The sequence below is a fragment of the Balaenoptera physalus genome (assembly GCF_965194825.1).
Source record: "Balaenoptera physalus genome assembly, chromosome: 11".
NCBI lineage: Eukaryota > Metazoa > Chordata > Mammalia > Artiodactyla > Balaenopteridae > Balaenoptera > Balaenoptera physalus.
In genome coordinates, this window is record NC_138896.1 from 15201254 (window position 1) to 15220927 (window position 19674).

General features: G+C 38.0%; 2 long non-coding RNA genes across 11 annotated transcripts in view; one reads left to right on the forward strand and one right to left on the reverse strand.

Annotated features, from left to right (window-relative positions):
* LOC309638843 overlaps window positions 1-19674 on the forward strand; it is a 516516-nt gene that overhangs the window by 460467 nt on the left and 36375 nt on the right. The gene's annotated exons all lie outside the window — the stretch shown is intronic.
* LOC309638850 overlaps window positions 1-19674 on the reverse strand; it is a 220875-nt gene that overhangs the window by 82158 nt on the left and 119043 nt on the right. Inside the window, exon 6 of one of the 10 annotated variants that reach the window (XR_014251342.1) lies at window positions 5071-9964. The exons of the other annotated variants lie outside the window; for them this stretch is intronic. This is a non-coding gene — a long non-coding RNA (uncharacterized lncRNA). Of the gene's footprint in view, window positions 1-5070; window positions 9965-19674 lie in introns of those variants that run through there. 10 annotated transcript variants of the gene reach the window in all.

Below are 19674 nucleotides of genomic sequence, written 5' to 3' on the forward strand. Positions count from 1 at the left end.
TATATTACTTAAGGTGATACTAGCAGCTAAAATTCCAAAATCTCAATGGCTTAGTACAATAAAATTTTACTTTTTATTCATATAACAGCCTAATGCATATTTCTGACAAGTGGCTTTTCCTCAAGTACTAATTCCTGGCTCAGGCTCCTTCCATCCTAGAGCTTCAACATCTTTAACAAACAGCTTCTAAGGACACCAAGTTTTCAGCATCAGGCTGTGAAAGGGGAAGAGGAAGGAGGGATTTCTTTTTGAATAGATCAGGCCTAAAAGTGGTGTATCCCCTTGGCTGGGATTCATTAACACGGCTGGGAGGTGTAGTCTAGCTGTGTGTCCAAGAATAATTTTAAATGGGTTTGGTGATCAGCCAGCAATCTCAGCTACAAACTTCAGCTCCAGCCTCCAGGTCTTGATAATTTCACTGGAAGGAATGTGAGGCATAAACATTAGCGTCAAGCTTCCGTCTCCCAAGTACCCACCTTAGAGGTATCTGTGAAGGCCATGAAATTCCCTAGAAGCCCAGCAGCCTTGAAGAGGCCTTTCCCCTGAGTGTCTCCTGTCCCCATGCTCTACTGCACTTCCTGATTCGTAAGTCCATGCCTCTGTAGAGATGACCAGCCATCAGGGATGACATTTAAAAGACTGGACTCATTGTACACAGGGAGTTATATTTCAAACCCCCAAAACTGAGTCTTCTCATTTCCTTTTTCTCCTGACTTGGCATTGATTTTCTTCATGCTTGAATGAGCTTTATAATTCTGCCAAGGTGGAAGTTCATATTTGCCACATTTTTTTTTCATTTCAACACAAAACGAAAGCTAAAAAAGTCTGATTAATTTTCAAGAGCTCGAAAAGGTTAGTTTTTTTCCACCCCCATATAATACAAAAATGGATGTGCTAATTTAGCTGAAATGTTATGAAATATGTACTACTGGGTTGAAACCAAGTATGGAAATTCCATGAACGTTTCCCACTGTGCTATCTCTTCAGAGACACCTGTTCACATCCTACCAAACAGATTTCTATTCCAATAATTAAAATGTAAATACATCCAACATCAGTAAAAGAAACTCAGCTACCAATGTTGGGATATCTTAGCTCTCTGAGCAAGTTTGATTCTTTCCAACAACATCACGCATGACTCTAGTAATGGAGCAATATACTGTACATTTATACATGAAAATTAGCAATAACTGTCAGGTTCTATTATTGTTATCTTCAACTAAAAATTTCAATCTACAGTTACAGTTTCACTAGGGTTCAAATGTTCTCCCATGAACACTTTTCAGCAGCCAACTAGCCTTATGAACACTTTGACTCTTAATGAAATGATCAGTGAAAGGACAGTTGCATGTCAGATGTTGTATAACTCCTTGGAAGCCAGTTTCCCACAGCATTTCAAGTTCTTAGAATTCCATTGATGATGTTCTCACACTATGTATGCTCAAAAATTCACTGGCAACACACATCTGTGTTTACCCTTTTAATCATGACAATGTCCACAATAATTTTCATATTCCTAAAGGATTGAGTAATACCTTCAGAACCTTAGAAGGCAAACATGACTTATGTTGGACCTGGAATCATCCTACCATCCATAAGAAGAGTCTAAAATTGGAAATCACTTACAAACCGGAAGCAGAAGATTGTCTAAACTGCATATTTCTGGCAAATTAATATAATGGAAGAATCTGCAAAGTTGTGAAAGGAAAGACATAGGCCTGCGTATATGGGGCTTTGGCATTCTTTTTCTCAGTGTTCATCCAATTTCAATTCAATCAATTCTATTTGAATTAGGGATTTTTTTCAATATACAGTATATACTGTGTGCATCTTGACACTTTTTTTTAACAACAATAAATACAGATGGGAGGAATCACAGGATGCTAGAAGATCATCTCAGTCTTTCCATGTTGTATAGAGAGGAAAAAAATGTTTGACTCTTGATTATCCTTTCTAAAAGGGTCTTAGGAAAGAAATATAGGTACCATAAAGTAAATTTCCTACAACTCTGCAGTATAATCAGAATCAAAGAACCAGAAAGCACTTGAAACCACACATGTTCGATACAACTACCACCACTCTGCTTCCCACTCTCTTGGCCAATATTGTTAATTGATCACATTAGCCCACTGGGCCCAGATATGAGTAGAGAATTGTTCTCAACATAAAGCTTTAGGTATCTATTCCCAACTGACACTTGATCTAATTTGTAACTCAGTATAAAAATCTATTTGTCATTCCTGACATAGAAAATCCCTGGGTGAGAATCTGAGGGAAAGAAAAGTTACAGTCATGATCTTGGAAACTTCTCCGTAGATTCAAGTGGTCATCTCTACAATAGAAGCTGCCCTTTACATTCTGAGGTTATTTTCTTCTGATTTGACTTTGCCTCAAGAAGCTTTGATGCCTTCCTGGCAGGCACATCTGTGATAATCACATGAAAAATAAAGAGCATGATAGAGAAATAAGTTTAACTCTCATTGTCTGTAGCATACGCTTTTCCCTATGTTGAAGTCTCACCAGTTATCAAACTGGGATATACAGGCTGTCAAATGCAGTAACCTCATCAAAACAGTCTGGGCCACCAACCGTTACAGTGGGGCCCAAGATAGGGTTTCCAGGAGCAAGAGTTCAGGTCTGCTTTCTCTCTTCTGGGTCTTTGAAAAGTAAAAATCTCTGCTGGCCCATAGCTTTTTGGTCAACTGCTTACTGACTGTAAATTAATTCTGAGTCAGACAAAACCAGCACATATACAAAACCATGCAGGCAGCAAGCAGCCTTTGTGCTGACATCAAATCTGTCTTATCTTTCTTACTCTTATTTGCCCTGATACCCTCACTAAGTCATTTTTAATTTTTAAAAATCATATAAATGTTGTTCTTAGACATCTTAAATCCTTTTTGGCACAAGGAAAGACGTAAATACATAAAAATGAATTAACATATAAATAAATCAAAATTACCACCTCTAGCCTTCTTACATTTCACAGTCCACAAATCTACCACAGAAGGTTACTATCTTCTGAAAATTGTTTAATTATTTTGCTATTGTGTCTATTAGCCAAAGGGGTCTGTTTTCCAATGTATTCAAGAGAAATATGTTAAAAGCATGCTAATATACCTAAGAATAACACCACTGATATTATCAGTCTTACGGTTACATTTATAAAGGTGCAATGTCCTTCTTTGTACCTTTAAGATATTGTTGGGTCTTTTTTTCCACATGGAGAAGTTAAAGTTATTAAAGGTATTCTATGATTTAACCAATGTCTCAGAAAACACTAGAGGGGCAAGAAGCTATAAGGAATTGGCTCATGTCTCCAGGGGTTAATATTCCCTTGAGAGAAGACATTATTGCCTCTCTTTCTCTATATCTGTGAAATCTTGCTTTTGACTTGACCAGGCCGAAGAAAATAATGTCTCTCAGGTAACTGATAGACTGTGAAATTAAGTTCAAGAAATCAGATCACTGAAGGAGCAATCCTTATCCCTGAAACCACCCTGCCATCACGGACTCAAAGAAATCTGATTTTGAACTCATCCATCAGTTTTGTTTCCTCTCTATTTGTTTTTGCAGTTGATGCAAGAAACTGGTGGTTTTGAGATCAGCAGGAAAACGTTCAAGTGAAAACAAAGCTTTCCTGCAGGCATTTTTGCTGCCAATAGTGTCCTTTTCTCCTTTGAGTCCTCCATACATTTCTCAGTTTTACAAATATTTTCCTTTTGAAGTCTTCTCACCAAAGCTGTCAGTAGGATTTGTGACATGTGCAACTTGTTGGAGGCAAAAGCACTTTCTTTATTCTACACCTGCCAAATATATTGCTTTTTTTACCTGGGTATTTGTAACCACTGGTGGTTCCAACTTTAATGTTGAAATGCACAGGGTTCCATGTTAAAGGAAGCTGCCTATTGTCTGGTTGACAGAGGTGGCTTCTTATCATCTTACATAATAAAATTAAACTTGCTATTTATTGTGCACACTATGTGTCAGGTGTTTGGTCACTGTGTGTCAGATTTTTAGTTCTGAGTCAGACAAAAATAATATTGAGTTATTATTATCATCATTATTAAATAGCTTCAAAAACAATGTCAGAGTAATTAAAAAGTAATTAAATAGGTGACCAGAAACCATATAGAAAATTAGAATTTAAACTCAAGAAAATCTGAATTCAAAATCAGTATTCTATACCATTCCCCTCTTAGCATAAAGGTTCTCTGAATATGTTTCACTCAGGCTTCAACTTTTCAAAATACAAAGTGTATACTAATCACGTGTTGCAGATCTCTTGATCAGAATCACCTTATAGTCTACATTCCTCCCCCTTTCAAGGAGAATTGAAAACGTGAAAACACATGGAACTTTACACAGTGTTATACTTGATTTTATCAGTTTTGCAGGGAGCTGCATTTGGGATCTTTAGTCATTTGAAGTGTTCATATTCAGTGCTATCATTCAGGAAGCAGTGAAAATAAATCAGCAAGTCTTATAGCAGGACTTGCATACATTATTTTTCAAAACACAAATGAAAAATCACTGCCTAATATGATTGGCATATTAATCAGATTAGGAACTTCATTTGGACTTAAGTGATTCTAAGTATTTTCTTTGTAATATTTTGTGGAATTTTTAGAGATATTTGAGGGAGTTTTGCCTTCCATGCTTGATTTTAATTTAAATAATTTTGTCATGTCTACCTCCATTTTCTTTTATCCTCCATTTTCTTCTTCCTTGTTTTTTTTTTTTTTTTTTTCTTTTTTGCATCTGTGAACTATAGTTTGATCCAATAAGAGTGATATGGAGCTTCTATAAGAAAGTGTCTGTCAACTGGAATCAACACTTGCCCAATGTAGTTTTCTTTTTACTTGTCTTTGCACATCCTGGACCTTGGGTACTCGCACAGGACAGTAAAGAGATCTATATTCTATTTTAGGAATATTTTATTTCTGCTAACTTTTCTTACCCTTTTCCAGGCATATACAGCAAACAAGTCAAATTTTCTGATTTCTGAGCATTGTCACCTTTCAATCCATGTTGCAATTGTTCATTCATTTAATTAAGAGCTTTTTTTTTTTTTTTTTTTTTAAGAGCTATTTTTGAGTGCCTTTTCTGTGTGTGCCAAGTACGTACCATAACAGGCAACGGGACTATGGCAGTGAAATAGATAAAGTCATTTGGGTCCTCTAGAAATCACAGGGCAGGGAGGAAGACAGAGAGAACCTGAAATTACCAATATGGCGAGGGTTACAGAAGGGGAAAGATGCCATTTGTTGAACCAGTGACAAAGGTCTTAATTTAGTTTGGAGGATTGGAAGATCAGCAACATCTTCCCTGAGGAAGTGACATTTGTGCTGAGAAATAAAGGGATCGGCCAGATGGGAAATGGAGAAGGAGGGATAGTCAGGCTTTCTAGGCACCATGAGCCACTTTTTGGAGGGAATGTAAAGTGATGTACGAGGCAGCTTCTTTCCTTGCCTAGAGTTCATTGCCAGTATTCTGGACGTACTTTAAAGTCCTTTTTGCCAATTGTCTAAATTCAGACTTTAAGGAAAAGCACTTTTGCTGCTGTATTTCCCACTTCCTATATTTTGGTTATTTTTTAACTCTTGACTAAGATAAGAATAAATGGGGATGAAAAACCAGAAGAGGTTTCTGCAGTATTAGCAAGAAGGTATTTCAAGGGAACTTGAAGGGACGAGGAATCATTTATTATTCTTTACTACAAGCATTGTGATAAGTTCTCCTTTTAATTTAATACTTAGTATAACTCTCTGAAATCAATATTGTTCCTGTCTTTACAGTGGTGGAAACTCATGCTTGGCGAGGGTAAGTTATTCATACTGTATGAAGTAGGGCCAGAATCTGAAACTAGGTATTGCTGACTCAAAAGCCCATGTTTAATGTCTCTACAAAGTAGCAAAGACACAGAAGTGGCTTAAGAAGAGGAGGTTTGTTAACAGTGGTAGTCCAGTTTCACTGAAGATAAGGAAAGCACACAGAAGGTAAAGTTGGAAGGTGAAACATGACAACAGAAGTGTACAGACAGATGTAATGGAAATTGTTGGCCATCCACTCAAAACCCAGTTCCTTTCCAGATAGGTGTCTCCCTAACATCATCACCCCATGTAGGGAAATCTGACCATTTTCAGCAAAAGGGGCTTTGTATTTCTAAGGATCATTTCAGTTCCCTTGTCAATAATTGTTTCAGGAACATAGACCACAGCCAATCAGCACTCATCATTCCCCAGCCCATTGGAATGTTTTTAGCAATGGCATATGACCCACCTCAATAGGCATATGTCTCAAGTGGGCCAATGAGATGGCAGGAGGGAATTTAAAAGGTCATTTGAGAAAAAGATTATTGATTTAAAAAAATAACTACTGCAGTATATGTGAGGTCCAGAACTGCCATAGTGATTTTACCACCAGCTTGGAGGAGAACACCACTGAGGTGAAGAGTTATAACTTTTGGAAGGAAACATAAAGTCAACGTCATAAGGTGGTTAAGACCTCCATTTATTGAATCATCTGGTATCTTCTAATCCTGGCTCTGCCTTATACTAGCTAGTGACCATGAACAAGTTATTTAACTTTAAGCTGCTGTGGTCTGATCTGTTAAATGGGGATATTAATAATACCACCTCACAGGGTTTTGGGGAGGAGTAAATGGATATACATCTCCTAGCATATGACACACAATAAATGGTAGTTTTATTATTATAACTTAAGCCACAGTGAAACCTTTATATTTCTGATAAAGAAGGAAAATTAGTGGCTATATTTGAGTTTAAGGATTTTAACAAACATTATCAAATATTTTTCTTATTTACTAAGAACCAGAGTCAGTAAATTTACCATTTCTCCAGATTTTGGGTAAGGAAGAGAATCAGCTGTGAAACTGATCATGGTATGTAAAATTGCTAACCTGCATCAACCGGAAATTGATATACAGCTCAAGTTTTATACTTCACAGCACCTCTGAACCAAAAGGAAAAGAGGGCTTTCCATGAAATCAGATTAAATAAGAACTTGGGCCTTAGCCCCTTTCTGATTCTGAAGGTCTGCTATCAGTTTCATAAATCACCCAGGTCTGAAGCAATCAGAGTAACTAAGGCTAATGTATGGAACAGTGTGCTTCTCTTGATTGTCAACTGGATCCAAGAACAAGGTACTCAATTCCATGCGCAGAAATTGAAAAAGCAGGAGGAATACATTTCACGGACTTCTACCAGCAAAGGAAGTTTGCATATTTATTCTCTGATTTAGCAGTTGAGATTTGTCTGTCACAGAAAGACAGTCATTAGAGGAGAAGGGGCAAACTACAAATATGTACTACTTTTGTTTTTTTGTTGTTGTTCTTGTTTTTTTGTTTTTCATCTTTATTGGAGTATAATTGCTTTATAATACTTTTGAATCTGGTATGAATTTACTGATGGTTCTTCATCTTGGCCCTGAAGAATGGTTTTATAACAATGAATCTATGTATTTTCAAGTTTTTAATGGGGATAATATGAGATAATAATAAGAACATTTATAATTTTGTTTTTAATTTTCTTACCATAACTTTTCATTTACTTTTTATATTTCTAGCAGTGGCAGGAGTAAGAATAAAGGAAGCAATCATGATTATTACTATTAATTTTTATTACTGTTAATAATAGTTATTATAAAACCAGCGATTAAACCTGTTTTTCATTTAGGCTAGGATGCATAGGAGAGGTCAGTGCCCATTGTAGCCACAGGCCAACTCAAGTCATTGATAGATAAGAAGTGAGGGTGGCAGATGTGGGGAGTACAAAACGTAGAAGAGAGAAGTCAGAAATAGAAAAAGCAAGGAAAGAAAGGTCAAGGTCAAGTGGCCAGCGAGAAGCACAATTAACAATTTTTAGGCATGAGTCAGGGATATAACAGCCTGCCAATGCTCCATCTCTGCGCAAAATGAGGGCTGCCCATTCCATGGTAATCAGAGCTACCTGTACTGATAAATTCAATATACTTTGCAGAGAGTGATTTTTTTATCTTGCCAAATGCAATTCTAAATATGTAATTATAGGTCCCCTACCGCCACCCCCAACCAGGGCCTAGCATTCAAGGGATTTCCTGAACTCTCTGCTGTTAGCATCAAGCCATATGAACCTTTGGGTTACCCTCAGCCTGCTCTTGTTTTCCTAGTGATGAAATAGGGCAGAACCAAGAAGCTTAGCAAAACTTGGACCCAGTTTTATTGTAAAAAGGAGCTGTAGTCTGTGTGAGATAACCACTAAGCCCCTCAATACCTCCTGCATAACTCCTCATATTGTCTTTAAAGCAATGATCTTCAAGGTGGGATCCTGCACCATAGGAATCAGATTCAACTGGCTTGATATTAAAAATGGGGATTCCTGGATTCTAATATGCCGGGGATGGCACTTACTTGCCTGCGCTTTCGACAAACACTTCAATTAATATGCGAAGTAAAGCTTTCTTTAAGTCCTAATTCTTCCACCCTACTACCCTTCCCAAATTTGCTCTTAGGTGGTTGTCAGTCAGTCTTTGCAGAGGTGTTAAAAATAATCACATTGTTCACAGATACTGCTTAAAAGAGTAACTCCCCCCTAAAAGTATTTGCATTTTTGAAGTGGTTTCCAAGAAGGTACAATTTCTTGATGAGAAGAAAAATATAGTATTAGAAGAAGTTAGTTTGTCAATGTGTGATATGCAAATGTTCAAATAATAAGAATAAGATAATAATTATAACCAAGAATTATGGAACATTGATTTACTATGTGTCACATCCATTATAAGCATTATTGCTAATTCTTATTACAAATCATAGGAGAAGAAATATCCCATTTTCACTGAAGAAAAACCTGGGGGTCCAAGTGGTAAAATGCTTTATTCCAAGACCATACATTTGGCATACGCCTAATCAGAATTTTAATTTTATGTTGTTTTGGCCATATAGTTCAGTCTCTTTCCATTTAGACCATACTACTTTCTGAAAAAATACCCTTTCAATGACAAAGTACACATTAGACATCATCCTTAGAGAATTCCTGTGACATCCATTTGGCTAAAGTTGCTGAGAACCATAATTATTTTTATGAATGATTAAAGCATTTTACATGTTTCTAGACATTTCTTTAATAAGGTTTAGCACTGCCGGGTTGAAAATGTGTCATTTTCATCACTGCACTGAGACTCCTTTTGCACCCAACTCTTTATTTCTGCCACCTTGGTTTCATTTCGATCACCTTTCAAAGAGCTGTCTGTCTGAAATTATTTATTTTTTTAGGTTATTTGCATTATTATGAATTAACTCCAAAGAAAGGTTATAGCTTTTCAGAGATCTGTAGGAAGTGTGGGGATTTATTTGTGTAATTTTAACTTAACATTTATTAGAGAATGAGTTCCCAGGGTTTATCAACTTGTTCTGTCGGTTTGACATTTAGTTGAAAGTATTTGCCACTCTGATTCTCAAGGAACACAATCTCTTTCCTATGTTCATCTCTAAGACATTTTTGGAGAAGACCTTCTTATGTGCTCAATCTAAATGCACTAACCCAACTACTTTAGTGGTAGTTTGTTTTATTTTGTTTTTCTTCAGAAAGGACAGAAATCTAAACATTGAGCGGATTAGATGTGATTTGAAACCTTAGGTAGCAATTTGGTTAAATTGAGCATTACTTTTACTCAGACGCGACTGGAAGGATCTGGAATCCTTCTGAACTGGCACGTGTTCTTTAAACAGCTATGTGGAGAGAGGACATCACTTTGCATTGAGTAAGTTAAATCAATGGAGTATATAAATCATAATGATGCTCTCTTCCTTGGTACGTTCATCGCTTTTGCTGCTTCCCTCAGATGCATTCCTCTTCACTCCCCTGTCCTCTGTAGCATCAGGGGAAGAGCAGGTGTTAAGCATTTTCCAATCAGTCTGGTGTCCACCCTTTGGCTGTGTTTGATCAATGGCAGGCAGAGAAAGGGCCTTGTGGGAGGTGAAGAGGGAAAATAAGCCAATTATTTTTATCCCTTCTTCGCTTTGGGCAAGTTCTTGGGTGTTGGCTTCATACATTCCACATCATTAGCTCCTACCAGACATATCTGCTATGATTCCAGTTTCCACCAAGTGATGGTGGTCCATGGGCTCAGGGAACACCATCTCCTCACTTTGCCTCTCCAACCTAGGAGTGGGAGTGACTTCCTGCTGTGAGAATCTCTTGGCTTACCTGACTATCTCTTCTTCAGTATACTTGTATAACCATCACTTGTATAACCAAGTCCCTGAGTGTAGATATATGAACTTGGTTTTGTTTTTCTGGTTAAACCTTGACCTCTACACCTCTATGCACATAACATTTATCATTAGCACTAATAACATGTTTAGGGTTATTTTAGTGCCTTCTAATAACAACCTAGAGGAGTATTGGGAAAATTGCAACAAACCTAACAATATTGTCATGATGTTGAGCTATAATTAATTATTGAGTATTTGCTATCATGTATTTTTTTTTCTTAAAGGAACACTTATTTAGCTATTTATTTATTTTGGCTGTGTTGGGTCTTTGTTGTTGCACGTGGGCTTTCTCTAGTTTCGGGGAGCAGGGGCTACTCTTCGTTGCAGTGTACGGGCTTCTCATTGCGGTGGTTTCTCTTGTTGTGGAGCACAGGCTCTAGGCGCGCAGGCTTTAGTAGTTGTGGCATGTGGGCTCAGTAGTTGTGGCTTGCGGGCTCTAGAGTGCAGGCTCAGTAGTTGTGGCGCACGGGCTTAGTTGCTCCACAGCATGTGGGATCTTCCTGGACCAGGGATTGAACCCATGTCCCCTGCCTTGGCAGGCAGATTCTTAACCACTGCACCACCAGGGAAGTCCTATCATGCATTTTTGAGTGAGTAGAAGAAAATATATCTTGCTGAAATGAGTTTTTAAATTTCCATTTTAACCACACAGTAACCCTTTCTATTTCTACTTAAAGAAACTCTTTTGGAAGAAAATAACACACCAGTTTTGGGGTTTTTTTTTTTTTTTTTTTGCTTGTTTGTTTTTTATAGTGTTCAAGGTTAGTAAATCATCTAGTAAGAAAATTCCATCCCAGGTACATTCCAAATTGTAATTTCCCATAAAAATCTCTTAAATTTCTAAGCCAGCACAAATATAGACACCTATCAAATGTTTTCATAGCATCAGCTATATAGATTTGAACTAGTACATAAAAACCTCTTCATCTACATTGAAAAAAATTAATAGTACATTTTGTGTATTTGTACCAAGTGCAAAAGAGAGTCAAAATTACTTTTACCACATAACAGTTTGAACATAAGAAAACTAACCAGAGACTTCTATAGTTTGGCTGGATACTCCCCTCTCATTCAGCCAGGGGTACTACTGGGGGGGGGAACAATTCCTAGCTCTGGTCCCTAACTGTTACACAGACAAAACTGGTTTTCTTTAAACCCTGTTCTTTTTATTCCTTAAGCCATATTTATAGCTCTCATTGCAGATAGATGAGGTCATGTGTCTGAGTTCTGGCCAATGGAATGTGGGAGAAAGTGATGGATATCCCTTTCAGTCCTGATTCTTAGAAACTTCCTAATATATTCTCCACTTGTGCTTGATTTTCTTTCACTTTGCCAAAAGCAACTGATGTAATTTAAGAATATGAAATTCTTAAAGGTGGCAAGCTATAAGCTGGGTTCCTGAATGACTGTGTGGAGCAGAGTGGCCCATGTTTCCCAAGGGCTGATATGTATTGGGCTGTGGTGTGTGGGAAGATTTGCTTTTACTGTGTTAAGTCACTGAAATTTCAAAGTTAGAGTAGCAAGTGTTTACCTTGATTAGTACACAGATTAATTAAGCACTGACAGAACAAAATTTCAGAAATATACTATTAATCTGATACCTGAATTCTTCCACTTGGATTCTTTTTACTACTGCATTCATCCTTTCCTCTCCTTTTCCTTCTTCTAATTTCCATATGTTCATTTTAATATGGAAAAATGGGCTCTGTTGAAATATAAATGAACCAAGGCATGCTGCCAAAGGCTTGTCTTGTGGTGTGCCTTGAGGATTTAACTTGTATTTTATTTTTCATCGCTACAGCAAGCAACCTTTTTGTTAGTCTTTTGAGGGGTGAAGCATTGGGAGCAAATAACAGGGACTTGCTCCATCTCCTTGCCAAGCTAGACGTAAGACTTGATTTGTGTTTATAGAAATTGGGCCTTTCTAAATGTGCCATCAATCTCTTCTAGAAGAGTTAATCTGGTCTTTTGCAAGAGGAAAGTCATGAAGGAGCTCTTTTTCTGAGGATCTTAAAATAATCAAGGGTTGACAGGACACTGAGGACAGAATAGGAAAAAGAAATAGGTTCAGGATGTTTAATGATATTCTAAGGCCAGGGGCATGCTGAAGCCAATGGACCAAATGAAGTATGCAGGAACGTCCCCTTATAAGTGCTTAGGACCAACGGCTGGACTAGAGGACGTATCTCATACTTATACCTATGATTCCTTAATAGTTAATGAACCACCGTGTAAGGGCTTATCTCTGATGTCCAAAGTCCACTACATACCAAATGGAGCAGTGGAGGAGCAAAAAACCCAGGATTTTGAGAGTTGGAGTGATCTATGCTAGTTATTCATGAAACCGGATCCTCTATTGCTTGACAATTTTGTGGAACTGTATCCTAGGCATGGATGTGTGATATCTTTACTGATGTCCACTCTTCAATATTCTTAGCTTATATGTCTTTGCATAGCTTATCCCAAATAAAATAGGGAGCTCAGGGCTCTAATAATGCAGTTTCCCATTTGTAGCAAATATTCTGTACAGTGAGCATAAGTTCACCTTCTCTTGTGTGAGGTTCCTTCTACTAGCTTATGCTGACTTTAGAATCGCATCCTGGCACAGCAGAAAGGACATCATCTTTGAAGTAAAAAAAAAAAAAAAAAAAAATCTCTGTTTGGCTATTGGGGAATCAACTTATCCTCTTTTGACTTATTTCCTCTCTGGGCTACCTATATTATGGAAGTGTGACCAGGATGAAATGAGATAACATATACAAATGTGCCTAGCATGTTGCCTGGCACATGGCAGGCACTCTGTAAATCTGTAGATTCTGTGCAATGATATCTTCTAAAAATAAATGGACCTTGGTGTTTCTGTATCCAGGGAGACTCAGGGAGAACATCTGTTGTTCCAGATACAGGTGTAGCCCTGATATTTTTCTCATATCTATTCAAGCATTTAACTTTCTTCTCTTCACAGCTCCTGTAGGCCTGAAAGCTCCAATAGTCAGCGTGGAATGCAGGCTATAGGAATAAAGGCTGTCATGTTCTCTGCTATTATGAGTGCTCCACACTTCACACCTTGTCCTGACACTAGCCCCCAAATAACAAGGATTTAATTTTCCAAACTCTGATCCAAGAATAGCCACTATCTCTTGAATCTTTATGATAACCTCAAGGAAAAGATGTATGATCTTGTTTTGTGTTGGTCTCAGACTGTCAGTAGTGGTGCTATGACTAGGAATGCCTGGGAGCACTCTCCTGGGCCCATACTACTTGTGGTGAGTCCCCACAGAGATCTCCCTGCTTGGACTGGAGCCAGTGTTGTGGCTGGACTGGGCCTTGTGGTTCTTATTATGATTGCAAGATGCACCTCAGAAACAACCACCTGGGAACTTTGAAAAACAAGATTTATTCCTCGCAGTTCTTGGATGGTACATAGCACACCTGGGGCCACACAGGGAGGTCCTGGGTAGAGAGAGAGAGAGTGTGGACCTGGGTTCTCCCTTTATTGGGATCTAGGGTGGGGTGCCTAAGGTTTCATAGGTTTACTCTTTACTGGCAAATTTAAAACATAAGAGTGGGAATTAGGGCATGGGAAGGGGAAAGCAGGGTCACTTAAGAGGTCAGTTATCTAGGTTGCCAGGGGCTTTCTAAAAGGGGAGCTTCATGGGTGGAGTGACCTGGCTATTTATCTAGTTGTGTAGCTGGCAATATGTTTATTCGATATGGATGTCTTTGAAATGGGTGCGTTGGTAACCAGAAGCTTAATGTTAGGCACTTACATTGCAGTCAGAAAGGCTTATTGTCAGGCACTTACACTATGGAGCTTCATTTGATGGACGAAGAATCTGAGAGTCAGAAAGTAACTTGACCAACACCTTGTAGCAAGTCAGAGCTTTATCTGGAGTTTACAGTCAGGACTTCTTTTATCATATGATGTCTATTTGATGGAAATATACATCATTTTCCAAAATGCTTTTCCTCTGTTCCAGAAAAGGCAAGAAGAATGGGGTAAAATTTCTTCTTTTTCCTTTCCTTCCCCCCTTCCTTCCTTCACTCCCTCCTTCCTTCCTCCCTCCCTTCCTTCCTCCCTTCCTTCCTTCCTTCCTCTTTTCAGTCTTTATATCACTGGCAACAAACAAACGAAAAAACCCAGAGCATTATCTTTGTGTCTCTGGACTATTTGCAACTCTCTGATACACCCTGAAGACAGTGCTCATTTTCCTTATCCTGGGCCAAAAACTCATCCTCAGAGCTGTTCACTACCACTGGGCATCCTAGTTCCTCTGCCTCTACAGAGAATGACCTCTCATCAGTTACCCTTATCCAAAAACACTACAGTAATTTCCACTTAGTACAGTGAATTATGACCAAGTAATAAATAATAATGTTTCAATCATCTGAATAACACTTTGGCTGAAGATAAGCATTTTGTCAATTTTTCAAAACTTTGGTATTGTGACTCAAAGGCCAATACAGTTTTTGAACACAGGGCTGTTGCATGTAAGCTATTGGGTGAAAAGATACAAAGATGTAGAAATCAAAACTTTAGTTCATGAGGACAGCATGTATATAATAATACAAGGTAGTGTATAAGTAGTTGTCAGAGGAGAGGAATAAACAGGAAGGGAGAGATCAAGGTGTGATGAGGTGATGGAGAAGTCTTCCTGGAGGAAGGGAACTTTGAAAGGTGATTAGGATTTGAAAGCATAAGAAGGGTTAAGAAGACTGATCTACATCTGGGAGAAGAGCATATACAAAAGCACAGAGGAAAAATACGTGCAAGGAATGCTATAGAAATTAAGAAAATAAACCTCACCAGAGTGAGAATCAATGTGGGCAGGAAGGAGAAACAAGTTCTTAAGTTAGGTCAGAAATTTGTACAATATGGAATGTTAAAAAACGGTGTAGGACAATTGGACTTCATCCAGGTGGCAGTGAAGAAACTCTGGGGATTTGAAATAAGGGGCCACGATGAAACGGTTGTTTAAGAAAGACTAAAAGGTCAAAGGAGATGGATATTTGAGGCAGAAAAATTTGTCAGGAATTATTTCAGTTTTCCAGGAGGAGATATTGAGTATCTGAAAAAGCAAAAGGAATGGAAGAGGTTAAAAAAAACACCACAACAGAACAACCCCAGCACAGTTGGACCTAAAACAGTAGGAAGAAACATCACTTGGAGTTAATGGCTGAAGAATTATGGCTGTGGATCTGAAACCCGAGTGTGCATCAGAATCTTCTGCAGGGCTTGTTAAAACCCAGAGTTCTGCTCCTTATGATAAAGAATTACAGGGCCAAGAAGTCCTCTCAATTCCATAGAAGGTAGGATTATGTGTCTAACAACATCAAGCACCACATTGCATTTCCCGTGATTAGAGTAGATGTGTAGTAAAGTCAGGGGATATTGAATTCACACTTATTAAATCTCACATGTCATTTGAACATATAATACTATAAACATATTTCTTTTCCCAAACACCAATTGCTGCACCCACACTCTCTTTCTGAGGTCAGAGCGGCGATTTAACCATCACATTGCCCAGCAGTGATATACTATGTACTTTCCAAAATTAACCAAAATGAGAACTCCTGGGGTACATAACTCAGCTCTCTCCTTCCAACATGTGCATGGTTTCCTTAATCTCCTATAATGCTCTTTGGACCCGTAGTCATGCAAATAGCACCAGCGAACAGCTGCATTCTGCAAGCCAGATGGTCACATGTGGGAACAGAGATGGGATGGAGACAACAGAAGTAATAGCCTATAAAGTAGGTTAGCACTACTGAAATTCTACTTTTTTCTATTAATACCAAGTAAAAGGTTAATTATTTCCATCCGTGTTCACTTAATGGAGAGAATTAATCTTGAAGGCATAGTAAGAAATTTTCAGCAAAATTTCATGACTGCTTATTCCAAAATAGGACAGAAGGGTGATTGAGTGTGTGCTGGAAAGCATGATGGAAACAATGAAGAGGCTTACGTAAAACTCTGTGTGCTCAACATGTAAGACTAAGTTTGTAGGTGTTTGGGAGGAGAGTAAAGAAAGAATATGCTCCATCTTCCTTCTCAGTATTGAACCCTGATGTAACAAAAGAGAGTCGTTTGGTTCCTGGATGTTGTTCTCTGAAATCCAAAATATTTGAAATTAAGATATAGACTCCTTTCCTCTGTGCACAACATGAATCATGTTTAACATGGGTTATTTAAAGATCTTGTGTACACTCATTTTTTTTTTTTTTTAAACAAACTCAAAGAATAACTGGAGTTGGCTAGTTTCTTTTTTTTTTTTTTTAAAGGAATGATTTATTTATTTATTTATTTTTGGCTGTGTTGGGTCTTCGTTTCTGTGCGAGGGCTTTCTCTAGTTGTGGCAAGCGGGGGCCACTCTTCATCGCGGTGCGCGGGCCTCTCACTATCGCGGCCTCTCTTGTTGTGGAGCACAGGTTCCAGACGCGCAGGCTCAGTAGTTGTGGCTCACGGGCGTAGTTGCTCCGCGGCATGTGGGATCCTCCCAGACCAGGGCTCGAACCCGTGTCCCCTGCATTAGCAGGCAGACTCAACCACTGCGCCACCAGGGAAGCCCACTCATATTTTGTAGACATAGTAATACTTACAATCTTTCTAAATTTTGCATAATCATGTTTTTACTTTCCTCTCTAAGAAGTCCTTCCTCACAGCACCTTATATGTGTATAACATCTTCATTTATAAGATCACATTCAATCATATTTCAATATATATGAAGAGAGAGAAATGTGTTTTCCTTGTGGTGGGCACTACTGTTTTGCAACTTATAGATTTACTTGCTAAAGAGCTATAAAAGCTCATAAATAGTAGTTAAAATTCAGGATGGTGATATTTCATCAACCTCTTCATTAATACAAAAATCAAGGGCTTCCCTGGTGGCGCAGTGGTTAAGAATCTGCCTGCCAGCTCAGTGGTTTGTGACCACCTAGAGGGGTGGGATAGGGAGGGTGGGAGGGAGGGAGATGCAAGAGGGAAGAGATATGGGAACATATGTATATGTATAACGGATTCACTTTGTTATAAAGCAGAAACTAACACACCATTGTAAAGCAATTATACTCCAATAAAGATGTTAAAAACAAAAAGAATAAAAATAAAATAAATAAATAAATAAATAATAAAATTAAAAAAAAAAAAAAAAAGAATCTGCCTGCCAATGCAGGGGACACGGGTTCGAGCCCTGGTCTGGGAAGATCCCACATGCCGCGGAGCAACTAAGCCCTTGAGGCACAACTACTGAGCCTGCGCGTCTAGAGCCTGTGCTCCGCAACAAGAGAAGCCACGACAATGAGAAGCCCTCGCACTGCGATGAAGAGTAGCCCCCGCTCGCCGCAACTAGAGAAAGCCCGCACACAGAAACGAAAACCCAACACAGCCAAAAATAAATAAATAAATTTATTAAAAAAAAAAAAATCAAGATTGATCGGTGGCCTGGCTCTATATGTTTTACAGAAACAGCTAGAGCGCAATTATTTTGTAAATTGTTACATAAAATAAAAAGAATGGCATATTCCATTGTATATTAGTGTTTAAAAAAACAATGAGAGACAGAAAATAAAAGAAGCCATATAATACTTCTATAGCAAAATAAACATTTGGCTCCATTTTTAAAAATCAAAAGAAACTGTTTTCAGTGAAATTTACTGAATAATAAAAGAAAACCATGAAATTTTTTTTTTAATGGTACACCAGTTTGACAGTTTCTTTTTTTATAAATTTATGTATTTATTTATTTATTTATTTTTCGCTGTGTTGGGTCTTCGTTTCTGTGCGAGGGCTTTCTCTAGTTGTGGCAAGCGGGGGCCACTCTTCATCGCGGTACGCGGGCCTCTCACTGTCGCGGCCTCTCTTGTTGCGGGGCACAGGCTCCAGACGGGCAGGCTCAGTAGTTGTGGCTCACGGGCCTAGTTGCTCCGCGGCAGGTGGGATCTTCCCAGACTAGGGCTCGAACCCGTGTCCCCTGCGTTGGCAGGCAGATTCTCAACCACTGCGGCACCAGGGAAGCCCCATGGACTTTTTTTAAAAGACCAAAAATGGGTAAGAATAAAATGATTAGCCTTGATTCTATTACATAAAATTATTTTAATTATATGTTTTTTCTTATTATAAAAGTAAAACATGCTTAGACAATTTGGAAAAAGGCCAAGAACATAAAGAATAAAATAAAAATTATCCATTATACTAAAGATAATCAGTGTTAACATATTGCAGTATTTTCTCCTAGTCACTTCTTTATACACTAAACATATATACAGTTATGTATGTATACTCAAGATATCCTATATTTAAAATAATCCATGCTCCTTTAATAAAATGTAACATTATATATTATTCTTTTTCCCATAATATTCAAAGTTCTTTTTAAGCACTATTATGAGTCTTGGAATGTCATATGTTTAATTATTTCTCTATTGAAAGTCGTATATATTAATACTAAATTTTGGTGCCACTAATAATGACGTGATAAACTTATTTCCTATTTTTGGATTCTTACTAAGTTCTTGCGCTCTGATGAGGAGGACATAAATTTAGCTAGCAACTAACCAGAGCTAGGAATTTAATTGATTTTATAGAGGATAGACAAGCCAAGGATTCATTCATTCAAGTATTTTTTTAATAACTACTCTTTTTTTAGGCATGGTTCTAATGGGGATACATCAGTGGACAAAACTTATAAATATCCCTGGCTTCATGTAACTTGGGTCCCAGCATCCTCATTTATTAAGATAGAGAAAAGAAGAATAGAAACAATGTTTTGTAAGGGTTTTTTTTTTTTTTTTTTTTTTTTTTTTGAGGGAGAAGTGGGAAGAAGTTGAGTAAAATTCTGCTACGAACATGTTGGGTTTGAGGTACCAGTGAGGTATCTGAGTAGTGATTTATTGAAGGAGCGCAAGAAAAAGTCTGGGCTGGAGACATTGATTTGGGCCTCATCAGCATACAGGTGAGAGTTAACACCATAGAGTGGATATAATTACCCAGGGCAAAAGGCTGACTGAGAATTACTGATAGTGTAAGAGTTACACCTCAGGAACTCCAGCATTTTAAAAAGAGGATATGGAAAGAGAAAAGTAGGAAAGAAACCTCTTAAAATTGTAGAGCCATGGAGCCAAGGGGAGTATATTGCCAGAAAAAGGAAATAGACAATGATAATCCTTCTGAGAAATCAAAGACTGAAAAATGCACATTGCTTTTGAAAACATGAAGTTCATTACTGACACATATTAAAAATACAACCCCACTCTGAGGCTCCACACTTCTTTGATCTTATTTCAATTGTCCCCACTTCATCTTAGCTACTCCCTTCTGTGGCCACAACTCATAATTTGTTATGACTTGTTACTGTGTTACTCCTGAAATGATAAACTCAGTCAATACAATGATGTGAC